The sequence below is a fragment of the Triticum aestivum genome, chromosome 3D (genome assembly GCF_018294505.1).
Source record: "Triticum aestivum cultivar Chinese Spring chromosome 3D, IWGSC CS RefSeq v2.1, whole genome shotgun sequence".
NCBI lineage: Eukaryota > Viridiplantae > Streptophyta > Magnoliopsida > Poales > Poaceae > Triticum > Triticum aestivum.
In genome coordinates, this window is record NC_057802.1 from 572,293,171 (window position 1) to 572,311,399 (window position 18,229).

At 42.3% G+C, this 18,229-nt stretch overlaps 1 long non-coding RNA gene across 1 annotated transcript; it reads left to right on the top strand.

Moving 5' to 3' along the window:
- The first annotated feature begins 16,309 nt into the window (after positions 1 to 16,309).
- LOC123075545 (uncharacterized) lies at positions 16,310 to 17,538 on the top strand. Its single transcript, XR_006436155.1, has 2 exons — positions 16,310 to 16,472; positions 17,267 to 17,538. It is a non-coding gene; the product is annotated as an uncharacterized lncRNA (long non-coding RNA).
- Positions 17,539 to 18,229: the final 691 nt, after the last annotated feature.

Consider the following 18,229-nt stretch of genomic DNA (forward strand, 5'->3'; position numbering starts at 1 on the left):
TTCAATGAAGGACCTTGGAGAAGCTGCTTACATATTAGGCATCAAGATCTATAGAGATAGATCGAGACGCCTCATTGGTCTTTCATAAAGCACGTACCTTGACAAGATATTGAAGAAGTTCAATATGGATCAGTCCAAGAAGGGGTTCTTGCCTGTATTGCAAGGTGTAAGTTTGAGCACGACTCAATGCCCGACCACGGCAGAAGATAGAGAAAAGATGAGTGTCATCCCCTATGCCTCGGCCATAGGGTCTATTATGTATGCCATGCTGTGTACCAGACCTGATGTAAACCTTGCCGTAAGTTTGGTAGGAAGGTACCAAAGTAATCCCGGCATGGAACACTGGACAGCGGTCAAGAATATCCTGAAGTACCTGAAAAGGACTAAGGATATGTTTCTCGTTTATGGAGGTGACAAAGAGCTCGTCCTAAAGGGTTACGTCGATGCTAGCTTCGACACAGATCTGGATGACACCAAGTAACAAACCGGATACGTGTATATTTTGAATGGTGGGGCAGTCAGCTGGTGCAGTTGCAAGCAAAGCGTCGTGGCGGGATCTACATGTGAAGCGGAGTACATGGCAGCCTCGGAGGCAGCACATGAAGCAATCTGGATGAAGGAGTTCATTACCGACCTAGGAGTTATTCCCAATGCGTCGGGCCCGATGACTCTCTTCTGTGACAACACTAGAGCTATTGCCCTAGCCAAGGAGCCCAGGTTTCACAAGAAGACCAGGCATGTCAAGCGTCGCTTCAACTCCATTCGTGAAAATGTTCAAGATAGAGACATAGATATTTGTAAAGTGCATACAGACCTGAATGTCGCAGATCCGTTGACTAAACCTCTTCCACGAGCAAAACATGATCAACACCAGAACTCTATGGGTGTTCGATTCATCACAATGTAACTAGAATATTGACTCTAGTGCAAGTGGGAGACTGTTGGAAATATGCCCTAGAGGCAATAATAAAATGGTTATTATTATATTTCCTTGTTCATGATAATTGTCTATTGTTCATGCTATAATTGTGTTATCCGGAAATGGTAATACATGTGTGAATACATAGACCACAACATGTCCCTAGTGAGCCTCTAGTTGACTAGCTCGTTGATCAATAGATGGTTACGGTTTCTGGACCATGGACATTGATGTCATTGATAACGGGATCACATCATTAGGAGAATGATGTGATGGACGAGACCCAATCCTAAGCATAGCACAAGATCGTGTAGTTCGTTTGCTAAAGCTTTTCTAATGTCAAGTATCATTTCCTTAGACCATGAGATTGTGCAACTCCCGGATACCGTAGGAATGCTTTGGGTGTGCCAAACGTCACAACATAACTGGGTGGCTATAAAGGTGCACTACGGGTATCTCCGAAAGTGTCTGTTGGGTTGGTACGAATCGAGACTGGGATTTGTCACTCCGTGTGACGGAGAGGTATCTCTAGGCCCACTCGGTAGGACATCATCACAATGAGCTCAATGTCACCAAGGAGTTGATCACGGGATGATTTGTTACGAATGAGTAAAGAGACTTGCCGGTAACGAGATTGAACAAGGTATAGGGATGCCGACGATCGAATCATGGGCAAGTATCATACCGGTAGACTAAGGGAATTGTATACGGGATTGATTGAATCCCCGACATCGTGGTTCATCCGATGAGATCATCGTGGAACATGTGGGAGCCAACATGGGTATCCAGATCCCGCTGTTGGTTATTGACCAGAGAGATGTCTCGGTCATGTCTGCATGCCTCCCGAACCCGTAGGGTCTACACACTTAAGGTTCGATGACGCTAGGGTTATAGGGAAAGTTTGTACGTGGTCACCGAATGTTGTTCGGAGTCCCGGATGAGATCCCGGACGTCACGAGGAGTTCCAGAATGGTCCGGAGGTGAAGATTTATATATGGGAAGTCATCATACGGTCACCGGAAGTATTCGGGGGTTTGCCGGTATTGTACCGGGACCACCGAAGGGGTTCCGGGGGTCCACCGGGAGGGTCCACCTGCCCCGGAGGGCCCTATGGGATGTATGTGGAAGGGAACCAGCCCCTAAGTGGGCTGGGCGCCATCCCCCCTAGGGCCCATGCGCCTTGGGTTGGGGGGGAACCCTAAAGGGGGCGCCCCCCCTTGGCTTGGGGGGTCGGCCCCCTTCCCCCTTCGCCCTATAAATAGAGAGGTGGAGGGAGGGCAGCCGCACCACATCCAAGGCGCAACCCTCCCCCTCTCCAACACCTCCTCCTCCTTCCGCAGTGCTTGGCGAAGCCCTGCCGGAGTACCATGCTGCTCGCACACCACCACGCCGTCGTGCTGCTGCTGGAGTTGTCTTCCCCAACCTCTCCCTCTCTCCTTCCTAGATCAAGGCGTGGGAGACGTCACCGGGCTGCACGTGTGTTGAACGCGGAGGTACCATTGTTCGGCGCTTAGATCGGAATCAACCGCGATCTGAATTGCTACGAGTACGACTCCTTCATCCGCGTTCTTGTAACGCTTCTGCATCGCGATCTTCATGGGTATGAAGATGCACTCCCCTCTCTCTCTCGTTGCTAGTCTCTCCATAGATTGATCTTGGTGATGCGTAGAATTTTTTTTAATTTCTGCAACGATCCCCAACACTTGCCAGCCAACATCTCGGGGCCCTCCGATCCACCCCTCCCCTCTTTTCCCTCCGCCGATCGGGGATTCGGAAGAGGGGGAGGGAGCCATGGCGTGATGACACCGCGCAAGTACAACTACAACGGCGTCGACCACTCCATCGTCGGCGTGACTCTGGCTTTGCTCCGGTGACTCAGGTGAGTCCTTCCACTCCTCCTTGTCACATCCCTCCCTATCTACCTCACCTCGTATCGTCTCCCTCGTAGATCCAACGAGCTCGAGCACCGGGACGCCATGGACGGGAAGGCTGCTTCCTCCCCTGCCCCGACGCAATGCCATGGAGGACGCAGCTCCACCACTACCCGGATGCCATCCAGGTCCATGTCCGCCCCCTCTCATCTACTATCCTCTTGGATTTTTTCTTCCCTTCCTTCCCCTCCCACCCCCTTGACTCATGTGTTGCGATTTCCTTCCACGAGCAGGAGCAGCAACGTGGGTGACATCCATCATCAGTAGCGTCATGGCCAGTAGCAGCAGCGCCCCTCCACCACCAGATGGTAAGACCACCACCCTTCCTTCCTCCCTGCTCTCTCTCTTTAACCCCCCGTCTGCTTCCATTCTGTAGGTGCAGCAGGTACAGCTGCAGGAGGAGAGGAGCAGGCCAACATCCAGCAACAACGTGGTGAGTGAGCTTCATCTCTCCACCAGATCTTGCAACAACGCATTTACTCCTGTTGGCACGCGAAATCGCCGCGCAACACCAGGATATTTGCCGTGCTTTCGTGACGACGAACGATTGCTTTACGAGCAAAGCAACAAAGATGTCCTCGCTTTCGTGGAGGAGAACCGGCCGCTTTACAACGCAAAACGGCAAAGATCGCCAAACCCTAGGGCTGATAGGGCTTGGCAGGAGAAGAACGATGGAAAATAAACGTACGTGAAAAAGTAGTTTGTATTGATAGATCGATTGTTGGGGCTTTTTACAATCGGTCGTGGCCTTATAAATAAGGTACGCTGGACTTTGCGTATACAAGGCAAGACCTGGTTACGTAGCATGCCTTGCCATACAGGAATACAACTCCAAAACTAAAACCGAACATGACTCGATTCGGTTACCATGTAATACATGCGTACAAAATCTGCATGTTATCTGTAGTACGTATCTAGGCCATATTCACGTACAAAGACTCTTGGATATATGAATAAAATATTCCGGCAAGGTCGCTAACACACTATATAATAAGGACTAATGACCCACCATCTGTGCTTGCTTTTGTTTAGGTGACTTCATTGCCCATGCTAAAATTCCTTCATCTTAGCAACCACGGTTTAGCCCAGCACATGAGAATTTGTCCATGTAGCCGCTAGACCATACAAAATTCTACATACTTGTCTTGGGTAAAATAACTTCCTACGCCTGACAAGCCTGCATTTCAAAATAAACAGCAAGTCCAAAAACATATATGTCAACCACACATTTAAATTAATTTGGCCCATAGAATACCTAGCAGCCAAATTATACATTCAGCACATGCCCCCTGTTTTTGTTACAATTGGATTATAAAAAACACCATAACAATACCTTAGGGCGATGTTGATCAATCCACCGGCCATATTATTTCTTAGGGCGATGTTCAAAGAATACATTGGTCAAAATTTCTTAGGGCGATATCTCAAATAATATATCGGCCAAATTTGCTCAAGCCTCCTGCCACATGCTAGGATAGTACTTCTTCAAATATTTCCCATTGAGAGCTTTGGGCAACTTCTCTCCCTGCAAAGATTGTACAAAATATGAATTTCGAGGAACGATCTCTACAACCTTATACGGGCCTTCCCAACTCGGCGACCATTTGCCGAATTTCCTATGTTTAGTTCCAATAGGTAAAATCGTTTTCCACACTAAATCTCCTATTTGAAACGATTTTTCTCTCACCTTTTTATTATAAGCCTTGGCTACTCTTAACTTCCCCTTCTCAATTTCTCGCAAAGCTCTTAATCTATCTTCTGAAATGACATCTATCTTATCCATCATCAGGTCATTATAATCTACAGCCGACAAATCATTTTGTCAGGCCACTCTAAGAGCTTGTAAATTAACCTCTACGGGTAACACCGCCTCCTGGCCATATACTAGATCATACGGTGCTACTTGAGTCGCTCCGTGCTGAGATATCCGATGAGCCCATAAAGCTTCCGAAAGTACCTCATGCCACCTTTTCGGATGTTCCTCAATTTTCTTCTTTATAAGTTTAATTAAAGTTTTATTGCTAGATTCGGCCTGTCCATTAGCTTGAGCATAATAAGGCGACGAATTTAACAACTTAATTCCTAAAGATTCGGAAAATTCACGAAATTGATGAGACATAAAAGAAGCACCCTGATCAGTAGTTAAAGTTTGAGGAATACTAAATCTGTGAGTAATATGGTCTAAAACAAAACTAATAACCTCTTTATGAGTCATACTTTTCAAAGGAACTGCTTCAGTCCATTTAGTAAAATAATCTGTAGCAACTAGGACGAAGCGATGCCTTTTAGAAGACGAAGGACGTATCTCACCAATAAAATCTAAACCCCATCCTCCAAATGGCCATGGCCTAATTATGGGATTTAACATAGACGCGGGCGCTAACTGTACATTACCAAATTTTTGACATGCCTCACAACCTTTATAGTACCGAAAACAATCCTCTAACAAAGTCGGCCAATAAAACCCCGCTCGTTTTAATAACCATCGCATTTTGTGAGCCGACCGATGTGTTCCACATATTGCTTCGTGCACTTCACCAATAGCTATTCTAGATTGATCAGAATCCAAGCATTTTAAAAATAACCCATCTATTGTTCGGCGATACAACTCGTCGTTAAACAAAGTATATTTTAAAGCTTGTCGCCGAATTTTTCTATCTCTCGTTTGACTTGGATCCTTTAAATGATTAACTAGAGGAATTCTCCAATCACTTAGTTCTAAACTATTTGCTAATTCGGTCATTTGTGACCCATGCACCGAATCTGCACTACATTGTACAGTTAGTTGATCAACTGTGCTAGGCCCAAGTACACCCTGTGGCAAAGTATCCATCATTATAGACGCAGCATGCATCGGCTTGTCTAATATAAAAAACATTCCTTTACTAATATGATAACCGGATGCTTGCTGTGCTAAATAATTAGCTCTAGAAATCTCTTCTCTAGGTATAGTATCTAGAGACTTAATTATGTCTAAACATCGGTCTAAATAACTATTTAATAACCCATCAAAACATTGAAATTCGCCTTTAATTTCTTGTACTACCACAAGAGAATCCCCAAAAGCATCTACATCCTTTACGCTCATATCAACTAAAGTTTGTAAACCAAACAGTAAAGCTTCATACTTAGCTTGGTTATTAGTGCAAGGATATTCCAAACGGACAGATGTATCATAAAAACATTATTAGATGAAACTAAAACATTACGGACACCTTGCCCTTCCCTACAAACCGATCCATCAAAATAAAGCTTCCATGGGCATACACTAACATAATTAATGTTTTCATCATCTTTAATCCTATGATCAACAATGAAATCGGCGATAACTTGACCCTTCATAGCACGCAATGATTCATATGTTAAATCATATTCTATTAATGCGTAAGCCCACTTTCCAATCCTACAACTAAGAATTGGTCGTTGCAACATATACTTAATGACGTCAGCCTGGCAAGCTACTACACACGCACTAGAAAGAAGATAAGGCCGAAACTTGGTACATGCATAGTATAAAGATAAGCATAACATTTCAATAAACACGTACCTACTTTCGGCGTCGAGCAAACGACGGCTTAAGTATGCAATGATGTATTCTTTCCCGCTGACCTCTTGCACCAACACCGCACCGATCACCCTATCTTCTGCAGCAATGTACAGCCTGAACGGCGCACCGGACTTGGGCGCCCGCAATATTGGAGGATTCGACAAGCAGCGCTTTATATAATTAAAAGCATCTTGTTGCTCTGCCCCCCAAGTAAATTCGGCTTCTTTCTTTAGCCGAAGTAGAGGAACAAACGATTCAATTTTACCTGCAAGGTTAGATATGAATCGTCTCAAGTAATTAATTTTTCCTAACAACTTTTACACATCCCTTTTACATGTGGGTTCCTCCAAATTTCTAATAGCCTCCACTTTCTTAGGGTCAATCTCTATGCAATTTTCATGAATTATGAAGCCTAAAAACTTGCCAACCGACACGCCAAAAGCACATTTGAGTGGGTTCATTTTTAATCCATACCGGCGCATCCTTTCAAAAGCTAATCTTAAATTGGCTAAATGATGATCAAACCCATCCGATTTAACAACTATGTCATCAATATATATTTCTAGCACAATACCTAGAAGATCATGGAAAATCAAATTCATAGCTCGTTGGTATGTAGCGCCGGCATTTTTCAACCCAAATGTCATAACGACCCACTCAAATAAACCAACAAAACCTGGGCAACGAAAAGCAGTCTTAGACATATCTTGTTCGTCCATAAATATTTGATTATAACCTGCATTACCATCTAAAAAGCTAATCACTTTATGTCCCGATGCATCATTAATAAGTATGTCAGCTATAGGCATAGGATATTCATCTTTTGGAGTAGCCTTATTCAAATCTCTAAAATCAACACATATTCTAATATTACCAGTATTTTTCTTTTCCACGGGCACTATATTAGAAACCCAATTTGCATATCTACACGGCCGAATAAACTTAGCTTTTAACAATCGATCAACTTCTTCTTTGATGCGATCGTACAAATTAGGATTGAAAGTTCTACGAGGTTGTTTATGCGGCCTAAAACCAGATTTAATAGGTAATCTATGCTCTACTAAATCTCTACTCAAACCGGGCATCTCAGTATAATTCCAAGCAAAGCAATCAACGAATTCTTTAAGTAATAAACATACCTTACTTTCCTGATCGGCTTTCAAGTTAGCTTTGATAAATGTAGGCCTAGGAATACTTCCATCACCAATATCAATTTCTTCAAGTGGATCAGCCGATGAGAATCCCTGTCCAAGCTTTTCCATGTTATCAAAATCTTCAATAGTCTCATGCATATCGTTCTTTCCGGAACGATACTCCTCCGTGCGTCTTTGCAGCCACTTAATACTGTCGTCTTTATTCATCATTTATATAGATAAATCATTAAGCCGAGCTACATTAGCCGGCTGTGCATTTATAGGTACAAAACCATCTCTACCAATACTGATATAATCATAGTCCGATAAATCCCTACCGGTCAAACATCACATCTCACCGTGTTGCCAATCAACCGGCGCGTCCGTCAAAGCAATGCATGAAGAATTATCGCCCTCAATCACCTCCACATCATCATTAACCCACTGAATTAAGCACTGATGTAAGGTAGAAGGGATGCAACAATTTTCATGAATCCAGTCGCGTCCCAATAGAATATTATACAGGCCTTTGACATCGACAACAAAAAACGCAGTCGGCAATGTTTTGCTTCCGACTGTGAGCTCCATGGAAACAACACCCTTAGCCTCGGACAATTCTCCTGAGAACCCACTAAGTTCCATGTTGGTTTTTATTAACTCGCTCTCTTTTCGGTTCAGTTTAGAAAATACCGAAAAGGGCATAATATTAACACCTGCACCGCCATCAACAAGCATGCGACCAATAGGCTTACCATCAATGTGACCTCTGATAAATAATGGCTTTAGGTGCTGCCCATGCTTCTCTTGTTTCTCAAATGTAGCATTCTTTGCGCCAAGAACAAGTTCAGCAATTTCTGCCTCGGGCGCGCGAAATTCAGCAGGCAATGCGAACACCATATTAACATCCATATCAGTTGGTACATCTTTAATATTCTCTGAATTTTCTGCAATAATGGTGTCATCCGTATTTTTATTTTCCTCTGCTGTGATGCGCTTCTCCTTTCAAGTCTTTGTTGGCATCATTGGTTTATCCTGATTGAACCATCTATCGCGCTTCTTCTCAGCTATCTCTTCCTTTATTTCCAATGTCCGCAGTCGCTGTACACATCGTTTCTGAGTGTGGGTAAGTCCATTCGGGCACCACCGCGGTGCTGGTTTAGTCCCTGGCGCGACAGACTTAATTTGGCTGCCCCCAGGTCCTTCGGCCTATACTGACGTACTTCTGTTTTTCTGGCAAACATTTTATCTCTGGCAAAAAAACTTCTCTGCTGATCATATACGGTACTAGCATTAAATCCCTGGCCGCGTACATTGCCAGAGTCCCATCGTGTAGATGCACTAGTATTATACTTGAAACTCCTCGGAGGCAAACTCCTGGACGTTCCTATGCAACAATTCTTTATAATCAAATCAGCTTGTGTGTTAGCCGATTTAGGCTTCTGAATAATATGTGAGGATATAGCATCTGGCCGTGCATGCGGGTCATGCCCAGAATTAGTTTGCTTTTCAAATTGATCAGACTGGCCAGCTTGCCGCAACTTTACGCCATTACCTTTCTCCTCTGTACCGAGAGCTTCTTTCGAGACACTGCTTGTTTCTGTACAATTGACAACACCTTCATCTGACTGGTGTTCCGCTATTTCAGACCATGATCAACATCTGAATCATCTGAATTTTTTGCCGCTTTATTTTCAGCACGCTTCACCGGCACCCACACGCTCTTGTGACCACCCTTATTGTTTTTGCCATCTGCATTGCGTATCGGTGATCGACTTCCTCGAATCTCGATGGCATTATGTGATCTAGCTTCCTCATTTAACCGAGCCCTTTTCTCATGCATTTTTGGTCTGAACATAGGCCTTGGCGGAGTCCATCTCGGCTGAAAATAACATGCTGGCCCTGTAGGATATGGCGCCCAAGGATTAAACCCCCATTGAGGAAATTGCGGATACATAGGAGGTGCACAACCCCAATATGTCGGCTCCATTGCAAAATACGGCTGTTGGTCATATGCACTTCCTTGCCATTGCTCATGACTGCGAGGTCCAGAAGGAGATCTTGGACGCTTATTACCTCCGAGCCGATTAAACACATTGCTGGTCTTGCGTGAGGTATATTTTTCCAACAACATGCTAACCGTCGGCTTTGGCCTTGGAGCTTGTCTCCTCCCTCCGTTGACTTTCCACACTCCTATTTCTGGATTTTTTTTGTTTGATCATCCTTGGAGGAGCTCTGTTATCAACAACGTTTTTCTCTCTTGCGGATTCGGTCTGATCCGACCGAATAAGCATTTTTTTACTCTCAAGCTCGACCACATTGATAGGAAAAGGGTCGCCGTCGAGCTTCATCTTAGAACCTTCTGCAAACGTCAATCGTCCTTCATTGATGGCCGATTGCACCTGTCGACGGAACATGTTACAATCATTAGTAGCATGAGAAAAAGAATTGTGCCATTTACAATAAGCTCTTCTACCCAATTCTTCTGGAGGTGGAATTACATGACCCTCCCTCACTCTAATTAATTTATTTTGCAGTAACATATCAAAAATTCTATCACACTTGCTTACATCAAAAGTATATTTAATTTTGTCTCTTCTAGCAGGTGTAGGTTTCAAAGCAGAACATGCAAAAGGTTTTGACTTTGGCACTTGAACCCATTCGGCTACACATATATTAACATCATCCTCACTAGCCGAATCACTATCAAAATCTAAGGCATTAACCGCATGATTATCTTTCTCTTTATTTCTGTTATCTTTAAACCTGCTATATTGTTTAATTTCATTAGCCCGGTTTTCTTGCGCCAAAGCCTTCTGCAAAACTTGGTTAACATCTAAAAATTCTTGCCCTTCTAGTTTATCCTTAATATGAGCGAGTAAACCCGAAAAGGCAAGATCGGCTAAGTCCTTTTCGGCTATGGTCAAGCTGAAACATCGGTTTTTGACATCACTAAACCTCCTAATATAATCAAGAACATGCTCATTATATTTCTGCCTAACCATAGTTAAATCTGAAAGCCGAAGTTCTGTTTCACCGCTATAAAAATACTCATGAAATTTTTGCTCCAATTGTGCCCATGTTGAAATAGAATTAGGAGCAAGCGATGTAAACCAAGTAAATGCAGTACCGGATAGAGATAAAGGAAATAATTTTAATCTAAAAACATCTGATGTGCCGACCTCGCTGCATTGTGCTAAAAATTATCCTACATGCTCAAAAGTAGATCTACCATCTTCCCCCGTAAATTTAAAAAAATCTGGAATTTTAAAACCACGAGGATATGGTGTCGAGTCAAAGTAATCAGGGTATGGTTTTTGATATGCACTTGCTCTACCCTTAGGTTCTAAACCAAATTCTCTAAGTATACTAGCAAGCTGATCCTTAAAGTTATCATTGGGCTGTAGAGAACTAGTTTGTGGATCAGATGGAACACAAGCACGTGGCGGAAGCTCCGGCAACGAAATTTGAGCATGTGAAGTTTGCAACAGAGACCCACTAAAGTATGAATCGGGTACCAGCCCGTACGGAACCCCGGTACCAACAGGCAGCAGTGGTGGCGTACTATATGCCACTGTCCGATAACTAGGCTACTGCAAATTAGAATTAAAACCAAAACTTCGGTTATTGCTATTGTGATTTTGTGGAGCCGAAGTCGAAACGATAGGAGCAGTGGTACTAGGAACAAAATTATTAGCCGAAGTGCCCACATAATTCCGGCCATCTTGATTATTTGTTAAAGGGACAGGAAGCTGCGTAACATTAGCCGATGCACTAGGTGTATGTATATGATTAGGCAAATTAATGAATCCGCTATTTTGTGGTGACATCGGCTTTTTCCCAGAATATTCATCATTGACTTGCAGCACTAATGAGCGTACATGACCAGGTAGACAATTTTCAAGATCTTTATTAAATTGTATCTTAAATTCTTCAAGTCTATTAGCTACTGCTCGAGTAATTGTACGTGTCGTATTTTCCATATCAGAACCATATTTACTAGCTACGGACACATCAATTAGATGAGCAATTTCTTCGGTTGAGTTTTTTACCTGAGCATCGGAAGGGCTCGGAACTACCTTTTTGACGACGCCGTTCCTCGTCTTCGCGTATCCAGCCAACTTCAGCTTCAACCTATCAACCTTTTCTTTCTCAAGCTCCTCTTCAAGCTCGCGCCGAACATCTTCCGACGGATCGTCGAGTGTGACGGCGATGACGTTCTCCGGGTTGATGTCGCTCCCGTTCTTGGACTCGGTACTCATCGTGTAGCTCTTCTTCTTCTTCTCGTCCCCAGCGGAGTCGCCAATTGTGTTGGCACGCGAAATCGCCGCGCAACACCAGGATATTTGCCGTGCTTTCGTGACGACGAACGATTGCTTTACGAGCAAAGCAACAAAGATGTCCTCGCTTTCGTGGAGGAGAACCGGCCGCTTTCCAGCGCAAAATGGCAAAGATCGCCAAACCCTAGGGCTGCTTGGGCTTGGCAGGAGAAGAACGATGGAAAATAAACGTATGTGAAAAAGTAGTTTGTATTGATAGATCGATTGTTGGGGCTTTTTCCAATCGGCCGTGGCCTTATAAATAAGGGACGCTGGACTTTGCGTATACAAGGCAAGACCTGGTTACGTAGCATGCCTTGCCGTACAGGAATACAACTCCAAAACTAAAACCGAACAGGACTCGATTCGGTTACCATGTAATACATGCGTACAAAATCTACATGCTATCTGTAGTACGTATCTAGGCCATATTCACGTACAAAGACTCTTGGATATATGAATAAAATATTCCGGCAAGGTTGCTATCATACTATATAATAAGGACTAATGACCCACCATCTATGCTTGCTTTTGTTTAGGTGACTTCATTGCCCATACTAAAATTCCTTCATCTTAACAACCACGGTTTAGCCCAGCACATCAGATTTTGTCCATGTAGCTGCTAGTTCATACAGAATTCTATATACTTGTCTTGGGTAAAATAACTTCCTACGCCCGACAAGTCTGCATTTCAAAATAAACAGCAAGTCCAAAAACATATATGTCAACCACACATTTAAATTAATTTGGCCCATAGAATACCTAGCAGCCAAATTATACATTCAACAACTCTTTCACATACAGCAGCAGCAGTAGTATAGTAGGTTTTGTTTGACTAGCGAAGTAACGTTCGTTACTCATATTTATTCACGCCTCTTTGTAAATATGGACGGTGAAGGCCTGTGTGAACCGTCTTTCATTGGCGTGCAGGATTTCTTTATTTAATGCCATGGAAATGGAATTCTTGCATGCAGAAGCAAAAGGAGGCCTTGGCGATCAAACTGAAGCTGCGGCCAGGCAGGTGGAGGTCTGGTTTCAGAACCGCAGGGCAAGGTAAAAATATGAAGGAATCCCTTTTAACTTGTTCCTGTTCACATACACATGTTCACGAGCACACATTGACATGGCCAAGCCTCACGTGCACGTGGTGAGTGAGCTTCAGAATTGAATTTTGTTTTTGTTGGGTCAGCTCAACCCAAAAGAACTGTGTCACACTCATGATTAACTATAGAATACACTAGCCTCACATTTCTGATTTCTTTGTAGCATTCAAGGAGTTGAGTGACTGCTTTAGATGGTGAAATGTTAACTACCACTACTATTTAGTTCATCTGACCATAACAAGCAGGCCACCATCGGCCCTGTCAACACAGGCACACACATATTTTTTTCAAATAAACTGAAGCATTCTTTTTTTCATTTCATTTCATCATGTGTGTGCCAGATGCTTTTACTTCTGCAACGCGAATGAGCTCATGACGAACTACTCTAATTTAAATGAGTTGGGATCCATCACTACAATATGAGTATGTTTGCATTTTACTTAGCTTGTAATCAATAACCCAGTCCTTAACTAAATATTTGATTACATCATGAGGTTTTCTACAAATTAGTAAGGTAGTGGTTTCAGCTGCTGCATTGTTGCGTATATTTGATACTACACAATGTGACTGGAGTTTATTGTGATTTGCAGAAGATAGAATCTGGATGCAATTGCTTTGATATTCCTGTTTGGCCCCCAGGCATGCTCATGAAGTACAATGAGGTGTCCTCATCTGACTATTTCGCCAATGGGTAAGCCTCACTGCCAATCTTTCAAGTAGTAGTAGTACGGTGTCGCTATCATCTCTGTTTGTATATAAGTACGCTACTGTTGAGGTTTAGCAATCTCTGTTATGGTGTTGATCTGAATCATGCTTTTCTGTATGTGACAGCGAACTGGCTACCCTCGTGTAGTTGAGCAATTAGTATCCATACATGCCCAGTGCATGCCTAAATCCTGAGTTTTATTTTTAAACACCTCTCCATGTATGTGCAGTGCCTATTGTAATTGTTAAGTGTGAATTCTGTATATGAGGTGTGTTGTTCTTCTTGTAGTAATTTCTAGTAGCCTGCTTGTTACGTGCAGAGTGCACAACACATTACGTGTATTGAGGATGAAATGGTCAAAGTATGGCATTTTCAATTTAACTTACTTTTTTGGTGTTGAGCTGTCGATAAATTGGTGTTGGTACCATGATGCTTGAACCGTTATTTTCTTTTGGTAAATGAACTGCTGCTTTGGTGCATAGATGTAGCTTCACGAGTCACAAAACTCCTGACATGTAGGCGACTGGAGCGCACCAGAAGCAATGACGGCGACTCAGTCCTCGGCGCCGCCCTCTACTAGAGTGGTGCGTCCCCTCTCTGTTCTCCCATCCACCCCTAAGTTTTGGATTTGGATCGTTTAAGTGAACTCTAGCCATGCTCACTTGTAAATCTGGTTTGATGTTATGATAATCTGGTTTCATCGTTTCTATGAACTCTAGACATGCTAACTGTTTGATCGCTCCTGTATAACTTGACATGAATCTGTTATGCCCTTGATTTTTTACATAGTTTGTTCTCGCAGACCTGATGAAGCCATGATGCTTACCTCGCTGGAGCGTATCAACCCTGGCCATGGTACCACATTCTTAGTCATGAGGTCACTGTGCTACAACCGCAACAACGATATCTTCTCCAGTTAGATAAGTCTTCGGTCTATCCCATTTTTTTCTGTTACTTGGTTTTGAGATGCCTATTTTGGGACGAAGGGAGTATTATTGTGTCGATTCCCTATGTGATATGGAAGCTATGGTATTTTGTTTTGAGACTGTTGTAATTGATAATGATTTGTGTAAAATTAGTGTAGAACATATGTCCTGTTCATTTGTGCATGCTCAATTAACCATCTGAGATTGAATCTTTTTTTGCGTTCAACATCTAGAACCATTCTGTCCGTGTTGGTATTCATGTTACAACTGTGCTTTCTTGTCTCTTGTGTTGCGTGGTCCTTGTGGTTGTTACTGTTACATGTACATATGCTTCATGATTCAGTCCCTAGCTGCTTTGTTTGTTTGTTTTTATTCTGTTTCTAACTCCTTTTGTTTATTGTTAGATGCCTTTGTTCAGCCTCTACAAACAAGAGCTCCAACCTGAAAGTGAAGAAAGCATAAGTATACTTGTAGAGCTAGTTATATGTTGTGATAGTATCTGGGTGAAATGTACTATGTAAAGATTGTGCTATTAGCCAAAATTGGCATGTGTATTGATAATTTCCATCTCTTAACTGTTCTCAATGAAATATTGCTTCCAATTATGGAAATTGAAACCTAGGATGTACCTGACAAGTGGGAACTAATAGTATTTGGCATCTAAAAAGGATGTGGCCCAAATAATACTCACAGGAAAAGGCTGAAAATTAAGGAAATAGAATGTAAAAGGCCTAGGCCCAATAGAAAAATACAAGAGACCCAAATAAGAAATGGTCCGCAAAAGGCCATGGCCTAGAAAATAAAAACACCGAAATGAAAACGGCCAGAAAATAAAAAGCTATAATGTTGGGCCTGGCCCATGTAGCTGATCAAAATTAATAGGGAAAAATATATAAAAGGCTCAATTGTTGGGCTTGGCCCATGTAAAAAACGCCGAATTGGACCGGGCTGAATCTTATCAACGACCTTTTTAATTGGTCGCAATTTTGCCACGTCAGATTGCCACGTCGGATCCGATGTGGCCTGGGCAGACAGCCAGTGACCAAAACAAAAGGTCATGGGTTCAATGACCTTTTGTTTTGGTCGTGGAATTCCACGACCTTCTCACAGAGAAGGTCGTTAATTTTAGTTTACGACCGTCAGCTTTTGACCTTCTGTTTTTGGTCAAAGAGATATACAGTATTTTTGATAGTAATGTGATATTAATACCATTGACTAAGAGAAATAAATGCAGGATCATTGGCTAATATTTGATTAAGACTATATAAAATTTGCACTACATTTAAATAAATATGAAATCGAAACATTTATATAAAAGAATGTAAGATATTTATGTAGAATCAGCAAGATGTGGCAACAATAATTTAAGACAAATACATGGATGCAAGATGATTACCTAAGATATGCGGCATTTATTTGCCCCAGCAAGACATATGCAATTTTCTATAATGTTGTAATACTAATACCATTGCATGAAAAATAAATGGAAGATCAATGCCTAATATTTGACTATGACTCTATATAGAAACTAGTACTACATATAAATAACATGAAAAGCATACCATTTATATAAAATAGTATATGTCATTTATGTAGAACCAGCAAGACATGGCAATAATTATTCAGGAGAAATACTTGGATGCGAGGTCATTGCATAAGATGCTATTGTGCCTCTCTAATATAAATAGCAGCAAACGAAGGAGTTTATTGGCAGCACCAAACACAGACGAACATAAGAAGGAGGGTCGAATAGAATTGAAGTAACATCTTTGTTTCATGGCACTCATCGGGAGCACTACAACACGATCGACGATCGTGTGCCTGATGGTTGTTGCTTTGGTGGTGTTTGCTACTATAAGCTTTACCTTGCCATGTTGCCATGCTGGCACTGGTATGTAAGACATCTCCTTACTTTGATATGCATTTTCCAAATTCTTAAACTTGTTAATGCTTTCGTACACCCCCTTTGAAAAGTTTACACGGGTGTTAAAATTGCTTAAATGATTAACAAATTCATACCACTATCTTCCCGACGGCTCAATCAAGAGGCTAGAACCAACAGTGGCACCTGCTCCGCAATAAAGAAACTAGAACCAATGATGGCTAACCTTCTCTATGACACCCGCCGCTCCATGACTTACCAATACTTCCCACAAGGACATATATCAGGCCCACGGTGATTACACATATAAATATTTGAGTCTTCTTGATTATAGATAGCCTTGAATGTTGATCATGTTTGATGGTATGTGTTGTAGTTTATTTAGTGCCAGTACGATAGGTAGAACAGATCTTGAGCGTGACTTTTTAATAGAAGAGTTTTATACAACTCAGATTAGTATAGTTAGGAGACTTGAAAGATCGAAGTTTTCGTATTAAATCATATCACTAAAGGCAGTCGAGCATACATGAAATCATTATGCCACTATAGGCTTGCAACATGTCCGCCCTCGGCGGTAGGCGAGCTACCCATGTCTATTGGCTATTGCAGCACCAGCCTGCAGATCATACATTGAAACAATTGATTTGGATATAAAAGGCCATACTAGACATTTTTTTATCGAACGGGTAACTCTTAATCTCCACCTTTGTAACCGTTTTCTAGGTGGTGTACAGAAGCAAACCTCAATTAACCTATATAAAGCACATATTGTTTGATAAATGTGCATATGTTGTATTTTGTAGAATATACTAAAAAGGCGGTGTGTGAGACGCTGGATGCATGTATCTCTGATGCTGGATGCAAAGCTATCTGTGAGGGTAGTGGCATGGTTTTCTACTATAACTCGTGTGCGGGTCGCGATTTTCCAATCTGTTGCTGCATACCTATGTAAGGGGGCGCTCTTCCGCCGTGTTGCTGCACAGAAATATAAAATTTATTGGTCGTTCTCGGCCCGAGCTATGCAATTCTGAATAATTCTATGCTTGTAATGCAGCTACTTATTTTCCATATTGTCTATTGTTTGTCTTATGCACACAAGTATAATGATTATCGTCTACTGCATGTCCTTTTCTTTTCTGGAAAAGGCTATTATCTGTCTTGTGCTTATGCATGGAAGAGATTGTATCTATCTCTATCCATGGGTGCATCTGAGTTCGACCATGCAATGCAATAATGTACACATGTGTCAGGTGCTAACTAAACAGTATAGCGCACTCATGCAAAAGCAATCCACTTAAACTAAACCAGCACAACGACCGGGCTTCACTACGAAGCAAACCTGGTTGTTGCTCAAAAAAAAAAGTTGCTCAAAAAAACGAAGCAAACCTGGTTGCCATAAAACAGGACCCAAAAAAAGGAAAAAATAGCTAGCTAAATCAGCAGTACTGTAATTAGGCAAGGGAATTCGGTTTAATTTGTTGGAGCAGTAATTGTAAAACGGACTCGCTAAATCTCAGTCCATTGAGATTTAGTGAAGCCTCAGTCGACATGCCATCCGTCGGATCTTTGTTTTCTTCAAGATTCGCACTGGAAGTGGGTTGTCTTGCTTCGGCTTGTGTAACGCGTGTGTCCAGCCCGTTTGTTTGTTTATTTGTCAGGCTTCTTTGTGTTGGGGGACAGGGAGGGTTTTCTCGATGGGCTGTTTGCTGGGCTGGGTAGGCGTTCCACTGATTTCTTCTGTTTGTTTTTTCCAGCTGTCATACTGT